Source organism: Caretta caretta, chromosome 22 (genome assembly GCF_965140235.1).
Source record: "Caretta caretta isolate rCarCar2 chromosome 22, rCarCar1.hap1, whole genome shotgun sequence".
NCBI classification, from domain to species: Eukaryota; Metazoa; Chordata; order Testudines; family Cheloniidae; genus Caretta; species Caretta caretta.
Window position 1 is genome coordinate 11365303 of NC_134227.1, and position 15886 is coordinate 11381188.

The window sequence follows — 15886 nt, forward strand, 5'->3', positions numbered from 1 at the left end:
ATGGGCCATGGCAAGGTTACAGCTCAGACACACAATCGTCCCTCAGTCACACCGTCTGGCCTTGGCCTGGTTGTCACTGGGACACGTGCCCCTCCCCTGGCCAAGTGCTTCTCAGCAGTTCCCCTGGGACACAGTTATGTCTCATCACACAGAGCTCTGCAGCCTCCCGGCCTATTTCACCCCTGAGAAACTAGGGAGTCCCTGGCCAAAGTGGCTCTCCCACAGGCAGGACAGCGGCTGCCCATTCCGAAGAAGAGAGGGGCCAAAAAGAAACCAGCATGACAGCCTGGACTTTCCTAAGTTTAGGCACCTGCTCCCAGAACACCCCGTTCTATGGCCCATTTTTCTTAGCAGATGTGGGGTAGGTGCTCTGTGCTGCGTCCATATGGGTAGAGTCCCACAGGATCGCTCTAGGGGTCATCCAGGACTCTTTGCCTAGACCCGCCCCCCCCCACACACACACTTTTGGCTGCAGAGATACAGTGAAAGTTGTGGGCTGTGTGGGTCTATGCAGACAGGTGCTCTAAACATAAGTCCATAGCCACAGGCCAGCTGGGGACCATGCTCCTGATAGGGTCTCTCTAGGCAGGGAACTTGTGGGTAGTTGGGGGGGTGGGGAACATATGGGGAGCCAGAGGAAGAGGGAGGTATGGCAGGGAGTCAAAAGAGGAAGGGCAGCCAGAGGTATGGGAGCATCGAGGGAACAAGGGATGTATTGCTGGGGAGGAACAAGAATTAATTTGTTCTCCAGCATTAGAGGCGTTCCACCTTTTGAAGTGTGATAGCTTATCACACTGCAGCTGGTTAGTTTGTTCCTTCATATAGTCACGTGCAAGGTCCTTAGTCCATACTGGGGCCTTTTCCCCATTTAGCAATATGAAAACAGTACAGTGGTCATAACCCGCTGGTTCAGAACCCTGGCTCTAACGGAGTACTGGATGGGTACTCAAACTCGGGAAACAGCTTCTCTTCTCATGCCTCTTGGTGTGATCTTGGACAAGTCACTTTGCCACTCTGTGCCTCAGTTTCCCCCACTGTAAAATGGGGACAATGATCCCGCTCTCCTTTGCAAAGTGCTTTTGAGATCTACAGAGGAAATGCATTACAGAGAGCGGAGTAATATTATTTCCCCCCCAGTGCACTGATTCCAATATTTTCTTAACACCACCTTTTCCTCACTTCTAGATCATAGGCTAGAAGGCACAAAATAAGAGATGGCCCATTAGGATGGATTGATGGGTCCCCCTATAGTGTGGCAAAATCCTACAAAGCTGAATTTGACCTTGCAGGGTCCATGACCGCACGTGGTGGCATCAGACACACAGGCCTGTGGTCAGGCAGGAAGAGAAGCTGGATTACAATTGCCACAACAATAGCAAGGGAATGCATGTTACTGGCAAAGGAAACTACCATTCCTATGCTGCCATGGAAAGGGGAGTGTAAAATGGTGGTTGGAGCTTGGGAATTGCAGGCCCTGTGTTCTGGCTCTGACACTAACCGCAGGCTTCAGTGTTTCCATGGTAACAACACTACTTACTGCACCTTTGCAAGGTGCTTTGAGCTCCCTGGGATAAAGGGCAAGAGGTAAAGGCAGAGGGTTATTAGTGTTTTGGGATATCTTGGCTTTATGAGAATAAACTCAAAAGAGAGGCAAAAGCCCCTCTAGTCAATTAAATTAAAGGCGCAAATACCCCTAATTACCACAAGATGCTCCCCAAGTCAGACAGCAGCTCCTCAAGCAGATGTGCTCACATTCTATTTCCTCAGCCCCCAGCTTGCGTGGGCAGATTCCAGCACCAGCCACTAAATAAAAATTGTCTAACAAGTGTCGACATTGAGATACTGCCTTGGCTTTCGGTCCCTGCATTTTTCCCATCCTCTGGGCCAAGTTGCAAACATTTTGTCTGCATTATCCACAACAGAAAGAGCTTGTTTAAAAAAAAAAAAAAAAAGTCCATAAAAGCAACTGCTCGAAAGGAGAGTTTGCATTCCTTGAAGTCCTTCTGTGTTGTAGGAGACCTGCAAAGGCGTAGATTTGATTTTTCTACAGTGAAAACCCCCAGCAAACTCTGCTTGCCCTGCAAAGAACTCGTGCAGAGTTCAGTTGGGAACGTGTAATCCCAGCAAGGTTTTCACATTGATAAACTTGTGATTAACTTTTGTTTAAATATAGTACGTCAGTGCAGGTTGTTAAGAGTGACATCCCTGATGGCTAATAGCCTCTATTATTATTATTATTTGTATTCTTGTACCACCTACAGTCCCCAGTCATAGAACAGGACCTGATTGTGCTAGGTGCTGTACAAACACAGAATTGGGACAGCACGGCCAGCAGCAGATCAAACTGCCCCCTGACTCCTTCTCCAATGTGCCTTTCAGGCCACGGTTAAGCATGGGTGAGCAACTCCAGCACCCAGGCCTATTTGATCTTTGATCTCCCTGGTGATATGGCCAACAAAGTGAACACCCGTCATAGTGGCGATTTTGACAGCCACCTTTGAGTGCTTCTGGGGCAGCGTCATGGGGAGCACTGGAAAATGCTGATTTGGATAATGTTCTGATACAGGGCAGGGCAGGCGTGGCCTGGGCTATACACAACATTGTATGACCATAATTGAATAAGTAACTAAAGGTGTGATTTTAAACTGATTCAGCGAAACTGGTGCAAAACCCTTGTGGGAATACACACAAATTAGTTTCAGTTTGGCTCATAGAGGTTTAGCTTGCAGTGATAAATTTAAAGGTGCAAGCTAAACCTGTATAGCCCACTTAAAACTGATTTGTGAGCATCCACACAAGCATGCACGCTGGTTTAGCTTAAACCAGTAGAACTTCTGTGGGTGAACAAGCCCACACTGTGAAAGGGATCTGTGCAGCATAGCACACTCTGGATATCCAGGCTCCATTACATCCAGTGACCGGCCCCTTTACACACATACTTCAAGTGAAGTTAGACCTGGTAGTAGGTGTCAGACTATATAAATCCTGGGGTGGTGGGCACAGCCTATTTAAATTGATCCCCGGTTGGCAAGTGGAGCCCACCACAACAACAGAATTCCTGCCCCCTTAAATAGGGTGAGGCTACAGAGCCCAGGCAGGTGTCCAGTTCACAGCCCTGGCATCAGATGTACTGTCTATTGGCAAATGGGCAGTGGCTAGGCAATACGCCATAGAATCAAAGAACCATAGTGTTAGAAGAGACCACAAGATCAGCTAGTCTAACCCTCTGGGAAGATGCAGGATTTGTTGTCTCTAAACCATCCAAGATAGATGGTTATCCAGCCTCCTGCTGAAAACCTCTAGGGAAGGAACTTCCATGACTCCCCAGCGTAGTTTGGTCCATTGTCCTATTGTTCTTACATCCAGACAATGTTCTTCATCCTGCACCTACACGGTGAGAGAGTCAAGTTCTGTGTTTGGCCTCTCTGCCAAGACTGCCACTGTGACTTGTGTGATCTGGACACCTGCCCACTGGGAATGAATCTGAGCCCCTCCTCACCTCCCACTCATTTTTCATAAGGCACCACATCACTCTTCAATTATGGTTACCTTTGGTTGCTAGCCAACTTTGCAAAACAATGATCTAGAGGTACAGTGCCATCAGACTGCAACAGGTGACTGGGCTCAATGGGAGAAATCGGAAAGTAACCAAAACTCTGCCCAACAGATCTTCATTCTGTGATGGGACTTGAGTATGCCCATGGGATAGGGGTTGAGCTATGGAGCCTGTGACTTCCTAGTTGCCACTTCAAATCTTGGTCAGGATCACTCTGGCTGACAGTCAGCTGTGGACTGTCTGGTGGTCGAACAGAGAGGAGGTTCCGAATCCAGTTGTTGATGCCCACATTACAACCAATATTAATTGGCTGTTGCTGCAGAGAGATAAGAGATCTGCAACCAAATTGTCCATGGAAACTTAACTCACTTCTCATCGCTATAGGTGGCCTTTCCGGGGCAAGGGGCAGCAGCACAATAAAGGTATCTAGATACTTAGAGCCCCCATCACCAAGCATCCAGGAACTTCACCTACATTAGCAAAATCTTTTCTCACAACACCCCTGTGTGGAAGGAATATCAACCTAATTTTACAGCTGAGGCGCAGAACCACAGAGAGATTCAGTGACGGGCCCACAGTCATGGAAAATGTCTGTGGCAGAGCCAGGAAAAGAATAAAGATCTCCTGAGTTGTCCTCAAGTGCTCTAACCTCTGGACCATCCACGCTCTGCAGCCGGTGCAGTTGCAGTCCATGCTCTAGCTGCTCTTGAAGTACGTCAAGTGAAGAATGTTCACACAGCTCATACAGAACTATTTTGCTGGAAATTAAATCCCTCCTCCATCTCCTTTCTACAGCTGCCAACTAGCCTCCCCATTCCTCTCCTTTGCCCATAGCTTGCGCTCTCCCCCCCGCCCCCTGTCCCTTCACTAAGCCCCATTAAAGCCCAGAAAGCATCTGTTTTAATTAGGCAACAATTGTTCTAACCAGAAAAACATGCACTGGATTTACAGCAGCTTGGGACAAGTCGCCTGGGCCTGTGGTCGCCACCTGACCCCCTATCGGAGTGATGCAGTTCATGCCCCTCCCGCAGCCACCGGAGGGCAGAGATCAAATTGCTCTTTGGAATAGCTGGGGATTAAGAAATGTTGTTTGAAATGTTGCCAGCTCATCCTTCAAAGGGTGAGGAGCCATCCCCTGGAGCACCCTGATGACAGAAGGCATCTTTCCTGCTTGCCTGGAGTTCAGTTTAAGAATCTCCCTCCCTCCCTCTTCTTTTCTGAATGAGCTCCAAAGGTTGATTTCCTGCATGCTTGAATAGGACCAGCTTGACACAGCCTGCCTTGGGATGAAATCACCAACTTGGCTTGCCTTCTGTCTGAAAAACAAAATCCTTCTGCAGGGCTTTCATCTAGGGAGAGGACAAGGATTCTAAAACACAAACAGGCCTCTGCCGACGGACCGATGTCTGAGTAAAGCTTCCACAAGCTAGCTATTCTCTTCAGGTTTTTAATAAACGTCACCCTGCTAAGATTTTTAATGCTTAAAAAAATTTCTCTTCTTGTTGCCTCGATAACTCCAAATTGAGGAAGAATGGCCAGCCAATTAAAATACAAAATACTGAGAGGTCAAATCTCGGTAGAGAGCTTCAGAGATTCTGTGGTATCAAAAATTGAAAAGGGATGCCATCCAGGTAGAAATCGTACATAGGGCAAGCAAAGTACAGGGCTGGAAGAGAGGAAGGATGGCCCAGTGGTTAGGGAACCAGCCCAGGATTTTGGACAGTTGGATTCAATACCCTGCTCCACCACAACCCTCCTCTGGGACCTTGGGCAAGTCACTTTAGCAGCGCTGGACCTCAATTCCCCATCTGTAAAATGGGGATAATAGCTCTGCCCAAAGTCACAGGTGTACTGTTAGAGTGTGAAGGGCTCAGTAATGGGGGGCCAGATATGTACCTAAGCACAGATAGAGAGAGGGGGCAGAAGGCAGCAGACACAGGCGAGTCATTAATCTGTCTCTGTTTCCCCATCTGCAAAACAGAGATAAAACAGCCTCTATACTAAAAAAAACTTGTCACTCCTGGCCCAAAGGCTACTTGCCAGCCTCCTCCTGTAAGGGGAAAGAAACAAAGTATTTATAGTATTTACAAGTCCATAAAAATGTTTTTGAAAGCTGAAATATTTTGAAAAGCTGGGCTAATGCTGACCTACGCTGGGAAGGCGAGGGACTCAAAGCTGGAATTGCCCAAAGGAGACTATGAGAATTTGCTCCTAAAATGCATTAAAATTCAGTAAGAGTTAAAGGTGATTTAGGAGCACAACCCTCATTGAGTTTCAGGGCAAGTTGTGTGCCTCTGTCATGTAGGCACTATTGAAAAACCCACCTGTAACTCCCACTGAGGGGAAGATTTTGGAAAGCACTTAAGGGATTTTAGGAGCACAAGTCCCATGCAGGAGTCCAGGGCAAATGGACACCTAACTCCCCATGGCACTTTTGAAAATCCCCCCCCTGAATTTCTATGGAACTTGGGCATCTAACTTCCTGAGCTTCCTTTGATATCCCAGCCTAATTCCTTAGTGTTTTTGAAACACTTTTGGACTCTCCGACACCAGTGCCAGGCACTAGGGTTAGGGCCTATGATGGAAATGCCTGAATTAGAGGGAGGAACAGAAAGTTCTACAGGAGGGCAAAGTGTAACTGCAGTTAACTGAAAGTTGGGGTTTCCCCAAATCTTGGTTATGCCTCCGTTTGTGTCTTCACTGTTCTCTGACTGAGGCTAAACCTGGCTTGGCAGCAACTAAAACTACCAGAGTAGGACAATACAGGGGGCCAGTCTCCAGCTCTCCCATCGCTCCTTAGCAGTCAGAACACTGATGGAATTACTGAACGCCTGACTAACATGCTCATCCCTGCACTCCATGTTTGTTTACCAGCTGTGCTGTCTGGTCTGGAGATTTCCTCCCTCCCACCTACTGCTAATGATGACCAACCTACCCAAGCACAACTTTGACCTACCTGCCCTTTTCTGTGGATGATTACGAAAGGGAAAACAGGCCAGAGTGGTAATTCCTCTGCTCTTTTCTCATCCTGCCACTAGGGACAGTCAAGGATGTGCTGCGTTATGGTGTCAACCTACCAGGAAGCAAAGAACCTGTCATTCAAGCTCTGAAGATAAGGTGCCAGTCCACTGGCTCTTTTCCAGAAAGAGGCTGCTGAACTAGGGAAGAAATTAGGGTAGGAAAATGGGAATAAAAGATACAAGGATCTAAGGCAGTGCATCTCTTCCAGGGGAGGAGTGTGGGATAGAGGATGGGCAGAGAAAGGACTATGACTGAAGGAATTACCTATGAGGGTTCCCTTGAGGAACATCCATCTTCCTTGGTCCAATCAGTAGACACACTCAAGGACACACTGTAGAATTAATGAACGGTGCACCGAGGAGGAAGTGGCATATCTTTTGTTGTTGTTATTGCTTAGAGAACCCTCCTACTGAAGGTGCCACTCTCAAATGTAGCCAGAGTCACTCAACAGTGGTTGACGAATGGGTGGGGTGATGAACATGATGTCGTCTTGCACACCTGGGAGGTGGAGGCTTCTGCCCAGCATGTCATGAGCGTCTCAGTCGGGCGATGTTTGACCTGCTTGGGATGCTCAGGTTGCTGGAGTTGTGGTTCTGCACCCATATGGCGATGATGGCTTCTGTATCAGGGCCCTCCCCGCCCCCGCAAAAACAGACAAACAATTGTTGGACTTTTCCAAACTCCTGAGAATGAGATACATAGAACTTCAACCTGCAGGTAGCATCTAGGCAGCTCAACCTACGAAGGAGGCAGATGTCACTGCAACTAAAGGGCCACTTTAGGACATAGTAGCTTCATGGGCCTTGTCCCCACCCTCTGTGGGGCTGCAATGGGTGGCCTGTGAGCACTTGCAAAATGTGGGCAGATGGGGACTTTAGATACAGGGCTTGACTGATGGATTCTTTGCCTTTTGGCTTTCTGGCTGGAGGGGGCCGTAATGCTACACATCCTTGATTGTCCCTATAGGTCAGTGGTTTCCAACCTTTTTTTTTCCATTTGTGGACCCCTAAAAATTTTTGAATGAAGGTGTGGACCCCTTTTGGAAATCTTAGACATAGTCTGCAGACCCCCCCAGGGGCCTGTGGACCACAGGTTGAAAACCACTGCTCTAGGTCTGGTGGGAGAAGTCGGTCCTAAAAATCCCCTGTATACATGCCCATCAATTTACTTGCTGCAGGCATACAGAATTGCCCACGGTTGCCCTAGCATGCACCAAAAAAGCATCTCGGAGCCACCCCAGCGGCACTGCTCCTTTTTCACAGCTCTCCCATTCAAGCACCCCCTCAACCCCACCCTGCTTAGCTTGGGAAAGCTCCTAGGACCACAGCACAAGGCTCTGCGATTGTGGCAGGAGGGGATCGTGTTTAGTGGGTGTACACAGCCCAGCTGCAGGCAATGCTGGGTTAAGCCCCTGTTACGTATGTGCCAGGGCTAATTCTTGCTTGCGCTTCTGCTGGTTGGAAAGAGGGGATCTGGGAGCGGCCATATGGTTATTATTGGTAGTGGGGAGGCATGTGGCAGGGAATCACATTTTCCTTTGGGCCACATTCAGCCTGCACTTGTTTATCATGGGGGAGGGACTGGAAAAATCATTGACTCACAGTCGGGAACAAAACATCGCAGCACTGAAGATGAAAACGGCTCGTTTCAATCAAGCTTTATTTGGTTGGTGCGGGGAGAGGGAACTCAACATTTTAATGGGGAAATTTGGCAGCTGCATGTTGTTCTTCCTGAGCCGAGCGTGTGGGAGGGACGGATCCCAGCGCCAGTTCTCTTTGGGGGTCTTCCACCAGTTTCGCTGCTCTGTACTATGCGTGGTTTAACTCCCACAAAAAAAACAAACCAAAACAAGGCTCTTTGCTCCTGAAGCTGTGTTTATTTCTGTGTCTATAAAGCTGGCTAGATCATCAGGCTCAATGGGTAGTGATCAATGGCTCCATGTCTAGTTGGCAGCCGGTATCAAGCGGAGTGCCCCAAGGGTCGGTCCTGGGGCTGGTTTTGTTCAATATCTTCATAAATGATCTGGAGGATGGTGTGGATTGCACTCTCAGCAAATTTGCGGATAATACTAAACTGGGAGGAGTGGTAGATATGCTGGAGGGCAGGGATAGGATACAGAGGGACCTAGACAAATTGGAGGATTGGGCTAAAAGAAATCTGATGAGGTTCAACAAGGATAAGTGCAGGGATCTGCACTTAGGACGGAAGAACCCAATGCACCGCTACAGACTAGGGACCGAATGGCTAGGCAGCAGTTCTGTGGAAAAGGACCTAGGGGTGACAGTGGACGAGAAGCTGGATATGAGTCAACAGTGTGCCCTTGTTGTCAAGAAGGCCAATGGCATTTTGGGCTGTATAAATAGGGGCATTGCCAGCAGATGGAGGGACGTGATCGTTCCCCTCTATTCGACATTGGTGAGGCCTCATCTGGAGTACTGTGTCTAGTTTTGGGCCCCACACTACAAGAAGGATGTGGAAAAATTGGAGATAGTCCAGCAGAGGGCAAGAAAAATGATTAGGGGACTGGAACACATGACTTACGAGGAGAGGCTGAGGGAACTGGGATTGTTTAGTCTGCGGAAGAGAAGAATGAGGGGGGATTTAGTAGCTGCTTTCAACTACCTGAAAGGGGGTTCCAAAGAGGATGGATCTAGACTGTTCAGTGGTAGCAGATGACAGAACAAGGAGTAATGGTCTCAAGTTGCAGTTGGGGAGGTCTAGGTTGGATATTAGGAAACAGTATTTCACTAAGAGAGTGGTGAAGCACTGTAATGCGTTACCTAGGGAGGTGGTGGATTCTCCTTCCTTTGAGGTTTTTAAGGTCAGGCTCGACAAAGCCCTGGCTGGGATGATTTAGTTGAGGATTGGTCTTTCTTTGAGCAGGGGATTGGACTAGATGACCTCCTGAGGTCCCTTCCAACCCTGATATTCTATGATGATTCTATTTCAGCTACCAAAGGGTTTTTGAAATGTCCGGATCAGAGGTGCGGTCTGATGTGAAATCTTAGACCTGCAATCGCCCCCAAGCTATAGCAAATGTTCAGGCCCAGCTCTGAATTAGAACTTTGCATGTGGCCCTTACCTGTGAGATAGATATGGCCAGGCCCAGGAGATGGAGCACAAGATTGGTGCTCAGGAGACCCCAGCTTTCCATCAACTTCCTTGCAGATGGGCCTAGTCGTGTCAATCTCTGAGACTCAGTGTCCCATCCGCTTTGGGGCAGAGTTAGCAATGCTTATCCACCTCATTAGAGAGCTTTGTGATCCACAGTAGAAAAGCATTAATAGCGTGAGTTATTCCAAGGGGACAAACCACAGTCCCGGATACCACACCTCTGACATCTGTAAAAATATTTCTATGCACATCCATCGGGACCCCCAGCTCCAACAACTAGAATGAAAAGCTCCTGCATGATGAAAATATTTTCCCTTCCCTCCACATGACACAATTCTCAGAGAAGGATCCTACCAAGTGTTAGGTGAGCTTCCCAGACCATCCAAAGTTGGTTCAAAACAAGGACTGCTTATCCAAAGCTCAAGTCTGCAAAACTGGGCTGGCAAGCTCACAAGAACGGCTCTCCCCAGTTAGGTTTCTGGTGCTTCCTGGTCCTAGTGAGAGTGGTTGAGAACAGACTCTCCATATCACACCAGCCCCAACCAGAGCACAGAAGTCATTCTCTCCCCCCCCCCCACCCCAATTAAAACAACAGGGGGAAATTACCCCACATTTGTGCAAGTCTCCAAGGGTATGTGTCCACTGCAATCACGGGATGGGACTGTAGCTTCCCTAGACCTAACCAAGCTAGCTTTAATTGGGCCAGCTCAGGGACTGGAGAAGTGAAGCTGCAGCAGCATGCAAGTAATCACCCGGGGTCCTGAGTGAACTTGAACAGTCCATGCTGGAGCGCATGCTGTCATGGCTTCACTTCGTCTGGCACCCGAGTTAGCTAGCTTGGGTACGTCACCACAAACTGCAGCCACCCCCTGTGATGCAGAGTAAACATCCCCTATTATTGCCTACTGCCCCATTTACACAGACCTCCGAGCTGCGCTTATGCATGGTAAAATGAGGCTTGACGAAGGGTGTTAAGCTCCCTTGCGAGGCTCCAGCAGACAACGCCTAAAGGGGATCTGAACTGGGTCTAAGTTCTGAGCAAGGATTGAGCCAGGAGGAGGTGCCACAAGTCCTCCTTTTCTTTTTGCGAATACAGACTAACATGGCTGCTACTCTGAAACCTGAGGATTCTATTGTATCCAGTTCCATTTGCCCACCATGAACGCTGCCAGGACAATATGAGCACGGAAAGAACATTAGTGTTTTCAGTTGTAATTCGCAGCTCTCCTTTCTGGCCTCTCTTATCTCACAGCAGGCAAACACATGAACAACGGGAAGAGCCAGAGCTCCAAGTCCCTTCAAGCATGTCCCCACAAAAGTGGGAAACTTTGTTTCTGCTTCCATTTCTTGCTGACATCACACAAGACTAATCCCTCCCCTCCACCCCCAGAGATCCTAGAACAGTGAGTGTCTCACACAGCTGAAGAGGTTCCTATCCTGAAGTGCAACAAACAGGAAAGAGGAATGAAACATCTGGAAGAAGCAGCTGGTTCTCATCTCTGTAGACCATGTGTTCAGCACATACTCTATACCTGCCAAGGCTCATCTACCTACAAAGAAACAGAACGTGGATGCCCAGACAAAACCACGCCTGTCAGAAATGAGCTTTTGTTACAGGTTCTTTAACGAGCAGGCACATTGATGATCTCTTCATGTAATGCATAGAATACTCTGCAATTACACTGTGTCTTTCATCTGACGATCGCCAAGTGCTTCCACAAAGCACTTGGTTATATAGTAAGCTGGGAAACCAAGGCCCAGTAAGGTTACACAACTTGCTCTTTATATCACAGGTAGTCAGTGGCAGAGCCAGGTAGAGAACCCCTGGGCTCTATGTCAGCCAATCAGCGGAGGGGAGCACAACACACCTCCCAATCTATGCAGGTACTTACCTGGCTTCCCTCACCAGAGAGTCTGAGCAGCCCACAATCATGAACGGATTTATCCTCATTGCACCACCGAGAGGCAGGGAAGTGCTACGGGGAACTGAGGCATGGGGTAGATTAACTGTCTTGGCCAAGGACGAATTGATCCCAGGTCTCTTGAGGCTCAGCCCAGTGCCCTCCCACTAGACCTGCCTTTCTTCCAAGCCAGGTGTCCCACACGAGGAAATGGACTACCTCTTTTGCCCAACCAACATCAGTCAGGGCATGAGAGACTAGGAGATGCAGGTCTTCTCTGGGAGAAGAGAAGTCACTGCAGAGCAGCATATCCCATCTGCCAGATGGGAACAGAGGAATCATGGGGTCAAGGAGGAGGCAGTTCCACCCAGGCAGCACTACCTATGGACAGAAGGAGACGGAGGTGCAGGGAAAGGAGTGGCTCCCATCCGTACTCAACTAAATTGAGCCCCAGCACTCAGGCTCATGGATGTTTATAGGTCAGCTCTGCTTGTATTGATCTAGTTCAGTCATTTCTAACACAGTCACGGCGCTGCCAAGCAGCAGCTGTGGGAGTCGCACAGAAATAATCCCAGCCTCAGCTTCCGGGGGCATCATAAATTGTGAGCATCGTCAGCCAGCAGAATCCTGAGATGAAATTATTTCCTCTGCAGTTGATTATTTCCAAACCTTTCCAGCCCTTACGGCACTTGTGAGACAGACTGAATTGACAGCCCTGCAGAATTAGGCACTCCGGTTAGCCAGCGAACAGGTATAGCCCGGGCAACGGTAATGCAAGTGTCCACCCCCCTCTGTCCCTGCCAATGTGCTGTTACCCTGAACTGGACAGACCCAAATCAGGGGAATGATGGGAGTCCAGGCTCTGTGGCCATTCAACTCATTGGGCTCTCTGCAGAGGCTGCCAAGAAGGGGGTGAATTAGAGACAGCTGAAGGGATGATTCTTACAACGTGGATGCCCAGCAACTGGACTGAGAATCCACCAACTCATTCCATGTAGGCTACAGAACAACCATCAGTTGGTCACAGTCACTCCCAGTCTGGTCTGGCTGTAAACCAGCGACCTCAGGGTAAAAAGTTCTATCACCCTGACCCATTCAGCTTTGCAGTATCTGGTATTCAGCTGTACCACACAGGAGACTCAGCTGTTTGGGTCATTTAGTCACACTTACTGTCATGGTAGCAAACACACATCTTAGTCATTGGCAAGGATGGGAAGGGACAGACAGAAAACACATGACAGGGAAGCAGCGGTTCTGATCGACTGTGGCATGAGCAGGGGGTTAACTGTAATTCCCTTTGCTGCAGTTCCCATGCTATGCAACTCAGCATCCCCCTCTGAAACGCCAGTGCTCCAAAATGACGTCCCTGGTGCGTGGGGCCAAACCCAACATGGATTTTGCCCTCCCCCCCGACATCTGAGAGCACTCCTGGAGTGAAACAGACCTAGTGCTGACGTTTAGTGTAGCCAGACACACATCTTCTTGTGCTGGCACAGAGCCATGAAACCATTGTGCTTTTAAGAATTTCCCCTCACTACCAGACACTGCTTTTCAATATTTGGCCTTAAATCTTCTGCTGTATTTGATTAACCTGACCCAGCTGTTTTCCACTCACAACAAATCATAAATCTATATGCTTGTGTGAGACAGTGTGTGTCTAATAATGTGTGTCTGAGGATCTGTCCATCCACATCTGAATGTGTCCCTGCATGTGTGGAAAAATTGCAAACGTGTAAGTCCAAGTGGGCAAGAAAAGTTGAAACGTGGATGAGACGATGGCTGATGCTGTGCATGTACCAGTATGCAGGGATCGGGGGGTGGGGGTACTGATCTCCATGAGTCCGTGCATGAGTTAATATACCTGTATGTGTGTACACATACATACGAATGTACGTTTATGTATGCTCACGCTTGTGAGCATGACAATGGGTGCCAGGGGTTGCATGAGTGTTGTGCGTTTGTGTGTGTGTGTGTGTGGATGTGCACATGTCTAAGCCCATACAAGAGAGAGTGTGTGAGTCCATGCCGGAGGGTGTGCATTCCAGGCACGGTGCGCATGTTACAGTGCGTACGACTGTTCATGCGGGGGAGAGGGGGGTTCAATCAGCAACTGACTGTTGTGTAGCTAGGGTTCTCCGCACCCCATATTGTTCAGAAAAGGAAGAAAAATGGCTGATGAAAAATGTTACTATATACATTTTTTCCAGAAATAAAAAGCATTATTCAACGACTATAAAAGGCAAAAGTTTGGATGAAGGAGAAGAAGAGGATTTGCCAAGTTGTTTAAAAAAAAAAAAGAAGGAGCAAGTTGCTGCCAGCTCCTGGCATGTGTATTCTCGCTTGTATAAATCAGTCTCCCTAGACCTATGGTAGTTCTTGCTGATGGACTATCAAGCTCCTTGGCTAGATGAACGGGACATATGCTTTATATGCACTTACAGAATAGTAAACTGTTATTAAAAGTGGAAAAAAAACTCACAGTCTGATTTACTTGCGGTTTTGCCTGCCCCGCTGTTTTAGCATAGAACAAACATCTCCATGCACTGAGCGGAGTGGAAGCAGAGAGATTGTACGTGGAAAACTACAGGCTACCTCCTCTGTGTGGAAGCACTTGATGTGTTACAGATGCAAACTGAAACAAAGCAAGAACAACCTGTCCCCCCCAACACAAAAAAGAAAAGCCAAACCAAAACAACCCCCGCTACCAGGGAATATTAAATCAAGAGATGAGCTCATGCCACTAAATTGTGTCAGTTTCCAAACAGCCCAAAGCAAACAGGGGCTTGGTTCACTTTGCTATGAAGTCAGGGTGCACCTGCAAACTTCTGACCTTGGGCATGGGTTTGGATGAGCCACCCCCAAGAAGTCTGGCGGTGCTTGGATCCAGGGTTTGGTGTTGGGTCCATATCTCTGTAAACCCAACCACTAGATTTGGAGTGGAAAAATCCAGTGGGCTCAGCTAGCCGCTAATGGCTCTGCATTGCCAAACTGGAGAGCCTGGGGTCCTGGACAGGCAGGGTCTGAGTGCACTGAGGAGGCAACACACTCAGGCAGTGGAAGGAGAGGGTGCCTCATGCTATGGGACAATTGGGGAAGCATAGATGGGCTCCCATGGGTCTCTTAGGTCGGTGCTGGGTGGATCATAGTCCATCTGGCTTATTTTGGGAAGAAAAGGGCATCAAAAGCAGGAACATCAGAAAGAATTTTCAGGGCTCCAAACGGGACATGGGGGAAATAAACATACAATGAAGTACTGAAAACCTGACCTGAGCAGACTGGTTCTCTCTGTACAGAGTCTGGCCCCATCCCATGTTACCGCTCATTCCACTTTATCAGTCAACGTGCTGCATGTACATACTTACCACTCGGGGCTTGTGTGGCTGTTACCTGCTAGGGCCAACCACGAGAGACCCCAGATGTGTGGAGGACAGTTGTTCTCGTCAGGCTCATCAGCCCTGTGCATGCCATTAGGAGTCTGCCAGCTTTCCCGTTCGATGCTTCTGTTTTTCCAGGCTACACATGTCAGACCAATTCACCCTGGGCAGTCACTTGGCATCTACAATATCAATCCACATGCCAAGTTTTTAGAAAACACATCAGAGTAATCTGTCAAGGTATTTGAGTTTATAGGAATAAGTAAAACCCACTTTGTTTTTCAAATGCTGTTTTTGGCAACTAATTCGAAACCAACGTAGCTCTTAAAACATGGAATTTGATTGCTCAGAGCAGAGCCATGCAAAACCCAGAATGCCTCTGTATGTAGCCCGTGAGATCCTGAGAGCACAAACTATACCTCCTTGTATGTCTCGTACCACTCTGCGCACACTGTGTGTTAATGAGTTTGGTGGATCTCAATAAACAGGCGCCTACATCACCAAGAAAAAGGACCCTGGCAACTGGCACTTGTGACGCCGTCCCATTGGCGCTCCAAGGACAGAATGACCAGTGATCTGCTCAGTCGAGGTCATTTCAGGTCAGGGTTGAGGCAGAGCAACGAGGCAGTCTGGAGAAACTTGCACTACAGTGGTCTCCGCTGTAACCTGTTCTGTGGAGGAAAATCAGTCCCCAGGGCTGTGTCAATCTTTCAGCAGCTCTAAATTCATAGGACGTATATAGTTTTATAATTTATATTGGTGTGACCGGAGTCCCAGGGGAGCCAACTGAGGTCACTTGATTAGGGTGAACTGCAAAGAACGGGGCAGACAATCCCCAAAGCTGGTGGATATTCCAACACTTAGATTTACCAAACCAGCACAAAACAGCTTCTATAATACCTTACTGGTTACCCAGAAGC

The 15886-nt window shown here is 48.3% G+C and overlaps 1 protein-coding gene across 3 annotated transcripts in view; it reads right to left on the minus strand.

The window, feature by feature from the left end:
* The window catches only part of ZBTB44 (zinc finger and BTB domain containing 44), a 154208-nt gene that overhangs the window by 77994 nt on the left and 60328 nt on the right, over positions 1 to 15886 (minus strand). For all 3 annotated transcript variants that reach the window (XR_007353557.2, XR_007353553.2, XR_007353554.2), the window contains exon 6: positions 14955 to 15148. The gene's annotated coding sequence lies outside the window, so the exon portion shown is untranslated. The remainder of the gene's footprint in view (positions 1 to 14954; positions 15149 to 15886) is intronic.